The following is a 10,851-nucleotide window of genomic DNA, read 5'->3' as shown; positions in this document are numbered from 1 at the left end:
GTTTGTAGAGGACGGACAAACATCTTATCAGCATATGTGAATGTGGCTTAGAAGAGGGCAGGGACGACCATCTAGTTAAGGACTTAGCTACACTGCTCAGGCAATGTTGCATAGAACAGTACTAGCCCAACCTCAGAGGGATAACCAGGACAGGCCAGTGGCAGGTAGAGGAAATGCACTGTAAAAGCTCAAAGTAAAATAGTTAAAAACAAACAAACAAACAAAACAAAACAAAAAACCACCAAAAACCAGTTTACCGCTTTTCTGCTCCAATCTACCCAGAAATTAAATCAGCACTGCCACCTATTGGTGGATCTGTTTTCAAACTAGTTCTTCCATGCAGAAAGACTAACATTTTATAGGACAGTAACAGCCCCTAATCCATGGGGAATGTAGTCCAAGATAACCCAAAAGAGATCTTAAATCACAATCAGTGCAGATCCATATATACACACACACACATACACATATATTGTATGATATCTTTATACATGCATGACTGTGATAAAGCCTAATCTATGTATTAGGCACAGTAAGAAGATAACACTAATAGGACAATAGAACAATCTTATTTATTTATTTATTTATTCATTTATTTGGTTTTTTGAGATAGGGTTTCTCTGTGTAGCCTTGGCTGTCCTGGACTTGCTTTGTAGACCAGGATGGCCTCAAATTCACAGCAATCTGCCTGCCTCTGCCTCTTGAGTGTTGGAATTAAAGGGGTGCACTATCAGACTCAGTGACAATAGAACAATCTTAAGAACACACTGTAGTACAAGCTGTGTAGATGTGCTTTTTGTCACTTGGCATCTTTCTATACCATGCTTGCCCTTCTGGTGATGGTGAGATGACATGAGATGCAGTGAAGTATGGTGGAAGTCCTCTGGAACACCCTATTCTCTAAGTACAACATGTTTCTATAAACAATGATTTTGTGCCGGGCATGGTGGTGCATGTCTTTAATCCCAGTGCTCTGGGAGGCAGAGGCAGGCAGATCGCTGTGAGTTCAAGGCCAGCCTCGTGTACAAAGTGAGTCCAGGACAATCCGAACTACAAGAAAAACCCATCTTGAAAAAACAAACAAATAAATAAATAAATAATAAAATAAAAAACAAACAATAATTTAAAAAACTTTTCTCAAAGACAGAGCCTTGATAGGCCGAAACTCATAATCCTCCTGCCTCAGCCTCGTGGCTGTGATGACAAGGGTGTTTCATCATGACTGTTTTGCATGTTTAATCTAATTAAGCACCTACCACACACTCAGGCTGTAAAATTTGCTATCTGAAATAGTATCAACCAGTACTAGAAACTTTAGTCTTTTCTTCTTTATATTTCTCTTTTCCCTGACTATTATCAACATTAGCAAATACTCTTTTGTTTGTTTTGTTTTTGTTTTTCTTATTATATCAAGAGTTCTTTTCACTGCAAGGACACATGTCATAGTATCCCTCTGACAAATCCGAATAGCTAGTCTTCTGTGTTTGGAAACATTACTAGGCCACGTGAGGGTTGCCGGGCATTACAACAGCTAACTGGCTAGTAAATCATCATCCTATAACTCAAATCCTGGGCAGGACAGAGGAAGGTGACGAGATTTCTCCACAGCGATGGTATGGCACTTAACTTAAAATGTGTTTTGTTTATTTCTGTCATCTTCCATTTAATATTTTTAGTCTGTGGCTGGCCATGGCTAACTGAAAGAAAGGAAAGAAAACTATGTATCTAAAGGCCATCGCTACATATTGATGCTATGCCTCTTACCCTGCCTGGCCCTAAAAGCTTAAGACTTCATCAATGTTCTCAGGAAAATGAAGTGAAATACCCATTCTTCAGGCTTGAACAGTTGGATAGTAACACATACAAAGGATACATCTGCTAACAGGTCAACTGCAGTTTGATACCTCAGAGAGGCATTTAATGGGGTGAGATTTCCTTGCACTGACATGTTCACAGAAAGAACATGCACAGAAGGTGATTATCCAAATATGTCTTCTGTAGTTGAGAGAAGATTCAGTCATAGAGTCTTGTATGTCTAACAATTGGTTTAAGAGTTAATTATGCATGCTCTAAGCAGTGGCATCTTCTGAGAACTATGACAAAGCAAAAACCTATTTGGAGGCAAAAGCCTCCCTCAGAAATCTCCATAAAAGTAGAAGATATGTGTCTATGAAAGAATCAAGCAGAAGCAGCTGTTTTCCTGGCCTCCTGCAGAGGACACCCAACCCTGAATGTATCTGGAAATATGAAAGTGAGGACTCGGAAGGCAGCGGGCTTCAGGAATTTTTACCTTTGGACCTATTGTAAAGCAGTCTAGCATTACGCCTAACCTTGGCACAGTAGGTGTCTTCAATGAGTGGCATATTGCTCTCATTTTACATGGAGAGAGCTGAAGCTTGGAGGTCATATAACCATTGAGTGACAGCTGAGATATGAAGACTCATTTGTGGACTAGTTTTCTGAATTACTACATTTGGCTACTCCATATATTCTACCCCACTATGGCTTAATGACAGATAAACAATGGGAATTATTAATCCATATATTAAGACTTTTGTGTTATTGCAAGTATAGAACAATATTGAAAAGCAGTATTACTGGTAGATGTTAAGGCAATCACACATAGGAAAAGAATAAAAATTTAAAATGTTCATTGTGTGTATTTATTATGCGTGCATCTGTGTGAGCACATGCAAGCAGAGGACCACTTTTGAAAGTCAGCTCTATTCTTCCAGGGTTCCAGGGACCATACTTGGGTCTCTAGGCTTGGCAGCAAGTGCATTTACACACTGATTCATCTTTCTAGCCCCATAAACATTATTTTAATGATGTGCCTATCTAGTATCTCTGTCACTTGAATACAGAAATTATTGAAATGCGCTCTTGGTTCTCTTTTTCTTGCCTCTTATGTTTTGTTGTCATATGCTACCTCTTGGTATACAACAAGTGCTATCTTGTTTCCCCCTCAAGATCTGGGTGGTGCTTTGCAGTATAATCTCTTTAAAAGCACTTTACATTTGGAAATCTTTAAGTTAAATTACAATATTTTTTCTTTAAAAAAAATCACCCTAGCCACTTGGGAGGTTGATATGTATGCAGAGTGGGGAGACTTTTACTGAAGACTGTGACCACATGCACATGTATGTATGTTTCTTCAGAATCTGGGCTCAAAATTCTGGGTAGGATGTCCTAGGATGGACTTTCTAGAATGTTAGATACATGCCTTTTCTTACCATTTCACCTAAGTATACTTCTTAGTCACTGCAGACTCCTAACAACGATGTAAAGATGTCAGAGACTGAACATATAGGAGTTCACAACTGTTGTGTAAGTGAGACTTCTTATAATCCTGACGTATTTATCCTTAAAATTGCCTGTATTGCAGTGCATGTCAGTAATCCCAACCCTTGCAGGGGTAGAAGCAGGAAGAACAGTAGTTCAAAGTCATTCTCAGCTGCATAAAGAATTAAAGTCCAGCCTGAGCTACAGGAGGTCCTGTCTCAAACAAACAAACAAACAAAAACAAAACCATAAACAAAACAAAACAAAACAAAACAAAAACCATCCCAGTGTATTCATATGAGCCACCCAGTATAGAGTTTCATCTCTGTATGGATATAACTCTGGTTGTCAGCTTTGTGTTGCTACAATGAAAAGTTTGAGCTACTTGTCAGGTTAACAGAAGTTTATCTAGGCTCACCGTTCCTCAGGCCAGGGTCAAGTGGTCCCAGACTTTGTGACTCTGGCAAGGGCGGCCTACTGAGGTCTGTATGTTGGAGGAAGTGTTCACATCTAGAGTCATGAAGGAGAGATAGACAGAGGAAGCAGCTGGGCCCTCACTTCATAAAGGATCATGGCATCTTACAATCTTGCTGCCACGATAGGGATCAAGTCTTGGGTCATGGAACTGTCAGGGAAATCTAAGCAGTTTTCCTATGACGTGCAGTCTGTTTCCTCCCTTGGCAGAAACATCAACATGGAATCAATAAGCGCAGTTCACCTAAGGTGAAAAAGGCAACATGTATATACTGGGAGGTCACTCCTTGCCTGGCCTTGATTAGAGAGGGCCAAGGAATAAGAAGTGCTGTACAAGGAGACAGCAGTGGGATCTCCTTGGCCCCTAATGCGTTTCATTTAGGTCTTACAAACAGGGCATTTTCTTTTCTCCTGAATCAATTTAGAGGGGGAGAGAGAGGAAGAGCATTGCCAGGAAGCAAGTCTGAAGGATTCGTGCAGGCATGGTTGGATGGTTTAAACGGGGCAAAGATAGACTGAAGCCCAGTGGGGAGGAGGTGCATTTGAGCGTGGGAGGTCAGCAAATGCAGCTCTCAGGAACTGAGGAAAGGAGTCCTACAGACAGCGTATATCCTGCTACCTGCTTGTGCAGCCTGACAAGCCACTGGAAAACTCTGGCCAGTTTTCATGATCAAGCCTCAATTTTCTTATCTGATACACAGTCCTGAGGTTGGTGGGAAAATTACACTTGTAACTTGGCAGCTGTGTTTCCTGATGACCACCAAGCTTCTGTGTGGTTAAAAGTTCTCCGGGAGGCAGAGGGCATTTTTTTTTCTTTATTAACAGCCAAAGAGGGACCAGGCATGGTGGCGCATACCTTTAATCCCAGTTTGCCAGAGGCAGATCGAGACAGATCTGTGCGTTCAAGGCACCCTGTCTCAAACAGACGACCCAAGGTGCCAGGGCATTTCCCCACACATGTGCAGAAGCATGAGTGTACATCCTCTGAAAACTTCAGCTTCATTCTGATAGTCATATTGTGCTTTTGCTCCCTTCCCACACACTTTGTAGGCTTTAGAGAAATCACTGAAAGCAATGCCCTGAAAGGAAGATCTATTTCATCCTGATTTGAGAGGGAAAAGAGCTTACCTTGCCCCCACTGAATGTGCCCTCTACACCCTAAATATTCACAAAAACTTCTTTAAAACCCACAGTACAGAACCCACCATGCTGTGTACCCCACTCCCCTCTTCAGAGCATCCCTCCGGTCTCTATTTGCAGTGCAGTGCTTTTTTTTTTTCTTGGAATCACTTTTGTTAATTAAACTCCCACTGAGACTGTTTTGACTAAATTCTTCTCTTCGAGGCAAGAACAGCGAGGCCCACTGCACCACATGTGTGTTCAACACTAGTCATCAGTGACAACCCAAGCTGCTGTGCTGTGCTGGTCTGGATCAATGAATGTCTGCAGCTGAGTCCGACAGATGAACGGATGCGCTCAGACCTACCTACTGTCTGTTTATGGACTCGTGGCATCCAGTTTATTTCTACTACCTTGAAGAAAGTAAAATTCATGCTAAAGTAGAACACGAATACATCCAAAATGACAAAATACTACAGGCAGGTGTTAAGAGGTTGGGTGCTGGGAAAGTTATTCCCATGGATAAGTTGGCATAAGGAAAGTTTCAGGACAACTTTGAATTGATTCTGTGGTTCAAAAGTTTTAATGTAAACTATTGTGGAAAAGATGGTGACCTTGTAATTGCCAGATAAAGTAAAGTGTGGTGGTTTGAATAAGAATGAATGCTTTCTATCATACGTGGTCATGGTGTCTCTTCACAGAATAAAACAGTGACTGAGCAAGAAGTTGGTACAAGGAACTGGGGTACTGCTGTGCCAGGCCTGGCCATGCTGCTTGTTGGTATAATATGGAAGACTTTGGGACTTTGTATTGGAAAATCAGTTTGACACTTTAAATGGGTACTTAATGAGTCATCTTAGGGCAAGAAAGATAAGGCTGAGAGAGATTTGAACCGTTGGCACTCAGCTCAGGAAGTTTCAGAGGCAAAGAAAATTAGTAAATGCCCTGTCGACCTTTCTTGTGATACGTTGGAAAGAATTTAGCTGCTTTCTGCTCTTGTCTGAAAAATCTGCCTAATGCGAAATTGAAGTTTTAGAATAACGGCATCAGCAGAGGCGATTTCAAGACTGGCCAGTATTGACTTGTCAGGTGACTATTATTAGTCCCTCTTATGCAGATCTATTGTGAAAAGGAATAAATGGGGCAGAGAGAAATACAAAATGTACACTGTGAGGAGAAAAAGGAGATAAAAAGCTTAAAGAAAAGACTGACGTTAAATGGAATAGAAGGAATGGTGACCTCTGTGTAAGACCCACCCAGCAAAGCTTGTGAACAAGAATTAAGCAGAGAAGGGAGCCACTAAGAGCAGAAGGTGGATGCAAATGCAACTGGAAGAAGGGACCAATTTCTAGCAAGTGGCAGAACTCCACAGCTCCACTTAGAGTCAAGACTAAAAGAAAGGGGGAGGCATATATTAAATATTTTCATATATATTTACTTCCAATTCCTTTCTCTCTTGTTCTCCCACTCCTCCTGATGCCCCTTCCTCTGTCAAACTAGTCTTCCTTCTACCTTCACATCTTTTGTTTTGTTTTGACAAATCAATTGAGTTTAATTAGGATTACTTATATGAGTGGGAACCAGGGGTGTTTATAGGAACATGGGCAACTTACCAGTGGCTACCTCACTGAAGAAATGTCTTGTTCTGTGCCAACAGCTCTTTGGAGAACAGAAGGCTTGCCTTTCTCCCATTCATGACAAACTATTGATGGGACCAAGCTTGTGCAGATCTCATACAGGCAGTTAAAGATGCCCTGGGCATAGACATTAGACTATATAAGTGGAAAAGAACTTGCCGAGAACAGACATTCAGTTCTCTCTACTTCCTGATCATAGATGTGAAAGGAGCAGTTGCTGCAAGCTCCTACCTTAACTTCTCTGACGTGATAGATTGAGCCCATGAAGTACAAGCTCAAATAAACACTTTCTCTCTTAAGTTCCTGTTGTCAAGGCATTTCATTACAGCAATAAAAAAGGATCTAAGACTGAAGACTTCTGGCAAAGGAAGTCGTCTGCGAAAGCCATCCTCTCTGTGGGATCTACAAGGCAGACGTGCTTTTGGCATCTGCCGTTCGCAGCTCTCAGCTGTTATCTGAATACTTTTCCAATGCACTAATCTCGAGGATTAGTTCACTAGTGTGTTACCATGTCACTAGATAATATTTTCCTCCTAGAAAATAAAGTACCATTTCTGGATTAATAATATTTAAAATATTTCATTTCTTAATTGTACCTCATTTGTTTTGTTCATATACTTAGTTCCTTCGTTTGGCAGATTGTTGTAAAGTCCGTGTTACCTACTACAGATTACACAGGCCCTGACAGGTTTCTTTTGATTGGTTTTGCATGTAGCTTGTCCTAACTTGTGTGTAGAAAATAGGGGTTTGTTTGTTTTTGTTTTGTTTTGTTTTTAATGATAGAACTGTCTGTGTTCTGTGTAGAATTCAGAGGGAAACCCAGATTCAATAAATAACAGTTGGAAAAAAAATTAAAAGAACTAGGCACTGTTCAAATGGTAGTGGAGCCTTTTAAACTATTATTTCCCCCACATTCTAGCTTATAGGGTGTCAGAACACGGTCTAAGAATGGGGTCACATGAGGAAATTTCTGCGTGCTGGTGACAGTCTCTAAGAAACCAAGATGAGAGTCACGTGACCTCAGTTTCTTCGAAAATGTGGTCTGGTTTTTGGATTGTGCATTCATACTCCTCCCAGGTACAGAGGATAGGAGTGATTTTACTTTCGATTATTCATTGCGGCTGCCTTTTGTTATTCTTTTATTTGCCTCTGTGGAAAATATGTTTTCACCCCCTGGGGCTTGTCTGCCACCTGCAGCTTGCCCTTGTAGTTGGACACCTTACACACATGGCTTTTCTTAACCCCAGCATTATTAATTGCCTGATTCTCTGAATAACTATCGCATACGTATGCGTTAGCTATCGCATACGACTTTATTTTATTCCACCTCATATGTGGACTCCATTTTACTGGGTCCCACTGCCTCTAGAGCAGTAAACAATTGGGAACCCATATTCTAGAGCAGTAAACAATTGGGAACCCATATTCTACTTTAAAACAAACAAACTAGCAAAAAAAAAAAAAAAACCCAAGATTTCCCCTTACTTTAAACAGTTTCTAAATAAAATTATTTATTTAAAAAATATAGTGAGCTGGGTTGTGGTGTATGTTGTTAGTGTCAGCACTCAGGAGGCAGAGGCAAAGGGGTCTCTAGAGTGAGTTCTAGCTGCCCACAGGCTTGCTCAGCTACCATACTTCTACGCCCAGGACCACTTGCTCGGGAGTGGAAATACCCATAGTGCACTTGGCCCCCCTATGCCAATCATTAATCAGGAAAATGACCCAGAGATTTGCCTACAGGTCGATCTGATGGAGGTAATTCCTCAATGGCTTCCATCTTCTTTGATGACTGGATCTAGCTTGTGTCATGTTGACAAGCTAACAAGTATAAGTGGCTTTCTTTCCTAGTGCCAGAAGATGCTCTGTAGGCTGCTGGTGAGAAGAGATATCAGTGGTCTCATCTGGAACCGGCTGTGCATGCTTCAAACCAACCTACCAGGTCACATGTGCCCACTGGTGCAGTAGTGCTACAACTGCTATGGAATAATTAGCCATATTCTGACAGGATCTGAGCCCTTCTCCACAGGAGGTAATTTCATGCCTAGTACTATAATTTTAATCAAAATCCCATGGCGGTCCCAGGATGTTATAGGCCGTGAGGTAGAACCTGCTGTTGTTATTTTGCTAAATGATCTAGTTGTCAACTGTCTTCTAAATACCCGTGTTCCTCTTCATAGACCTGAGCTATTATCAACCTTTTTTTTAATTTTTATTTTTTTTATTAATTTATTCATATTACATCTCAGTTGTTAGCCCATCCCATGTATCCTCTCATTCCTCCCTCCCTCCCACTTCCCCCCTACTCCCCTCCCCTCCCCTATGTCTGTGTCTGAGGGGGACCTCCTCCCCCTGTATAAAGGAAAAAATAGGCAGTAGACCTTGAACCCCTACCCAGACTAGCCGATGGACAGGACATTCTCCACTGTTGAGTGGAGAAGGAGATCTAACTTTCACACAAGCTCTGGTGCCCCATATTTGAACATGTCCTTTGGATGGAGATGCCTGGTGGCACTCAGAGGAAAGATAATAGGTCACCAAGGAGAGACTTGATACCCTATGAGCTGTTATCAACCTTAAAGAAGCCTCTGCAGTTGATAGCAGTCAGTGCTGAGATGCGTACTGGCCAACTTGCTGAGAGTAAGAGGCTGAGTGCTCAGATCTAAATAAGACATCTTTCTCAACACAGTCCACTCTCCATTGCCACCACCAGGACTCAGAGGACATGACAGACGGAGGTAGAAAGAATGTAAGAGGCAAACGATGGAGAGCAGTGTTGTGAAGGACAAACATCTGGACTTGGCACAGCTACCACATTCATGAACTCTCAGCAGTCTGTACACACAGCCTGCACAAAACCAATCTAGCCAAAATTCCGGGAAGCACTGTTGGCAGTTGATAGCTACCGAAGAGGGAGAGTCATTCAGCCCTCCCTCCCTCCCTCCCTCCCCCCCTCCCCCCCCCTCTCTCTCTTTCTCTCCCTCCCTCCCTCTGTCTCCCTCTTTCTCTCTCTCCTCTTCCTTTCTCCCTTTCTCACAGCCTTGGTAGATTTCTCCTACTCTAGAGGATAACCACACACATATCCATCACTAATTGGATTTAGTGTGTTCTTAACTAAAAGGACATGAAGCCTGAGGGGATTGCCTGTGGGAATTTGGAGCAGTTGCATATGGGAAAGGAGGAGTGGATATGATTATATTTCATTGTATACAAGTATGAAATTCTCATTAAATAAAATGTAATATTAAGAATATTTAGGTTAATGTTACCATGACTTTTGGGTGAGGATGGGTGGGGATGTGCTTTTAGGTAGAACATTCATCAAGTATATAGAAGGCCCCAGGTTTGATCTTTAGCATAGGAAAGAGAAATGGAGAAGGGAAAAAAAAAACACTGGGGAAAACACAGAATAGGTTTTCCCCTCAATATTTTTTCTGTTAAATTTTTGGTTTTTTGACCTGTCCGATTAAACTTGTGACCATAATTTGAAATTCTGTATAAGGTTTATGCAGTGTTTTCCTAGCCATGTTTAAATCGTTACCCAGGATTGTACTTGTCTCCACACAATAGCAAAGGGCTTCAGGCTAACTTCTGTTTCCCAGAAGAAGCCACAGCCTGTCTTCTTCATCTTGATTTTTACCACACAAGGGGCAAATGCACTTATTGTGTTGATTTAATTCTCTGATTTCCTTCTCCAATTTTCCTGGGCAGGTACAATAGCTGGTCTGGCACTTATGGGTGATTTGGTCCTTTGCTGTGTTTTGTCATGTTGTGCCAACAAGGCCCCAGCCCAGAAAGCACTGGTGTCAAGAATGTAGAGGAATATAACTTGTTTTATTTATTAGATGATATAAAAAGAAGACAAAGTGGGGATGTAGCTCAGTGGTAGAGTGCATGCTTTGCATGTACAAGGCCCCGGGTTGGATCCCAAGCATCTCCAGGTGGTTGGCAAACTTTGCCAGTTGTGGTGGTACATGCCAGTAGGATTTTCTGAAGGAGGTGGAGGCAGGAGGATCACAAGTTTGAGGCCCAGCTTGGGCTACACATTTGAAGGGTGGATCTGGGCCCAGAGGATCTGCTCAAACTGTGGCACCAGCCAAGAAAAATACATACAGTAAACTTTGGACCCCTACCCACATCTAGCCAATGGACAGGACTTTCACACGAACTTTGGTGCCCTGTATTGGACCATGTCCCCTGGATGGGGAGGCCTGGTGGCACTCAGAGGAAGGATAGCAGGCCACCAAGAAGAGACTTGATACCCTATGAGCATATACAGGGGGAGGAGGTCCCCCTCAGTCACAGTCATAGGGGAGGGGAGTAAGGGGAAAATGGAAGGGAG

The sequence above is a fragment of the Acomys minous genome (assembly GCF_964271855.1).
Source record: "Acomys minous genome assembly, chromosome: 1".
NCBI lineage: Eukaryota > Metazoa > Chordata > Mammalia > Rodentia > Muridae > Acomys > Acomys minous.
The sequence above is the reverse complement of the archived record's forward strand: the minus strand, read 5'-3'. Positions refer to the sequence as shown.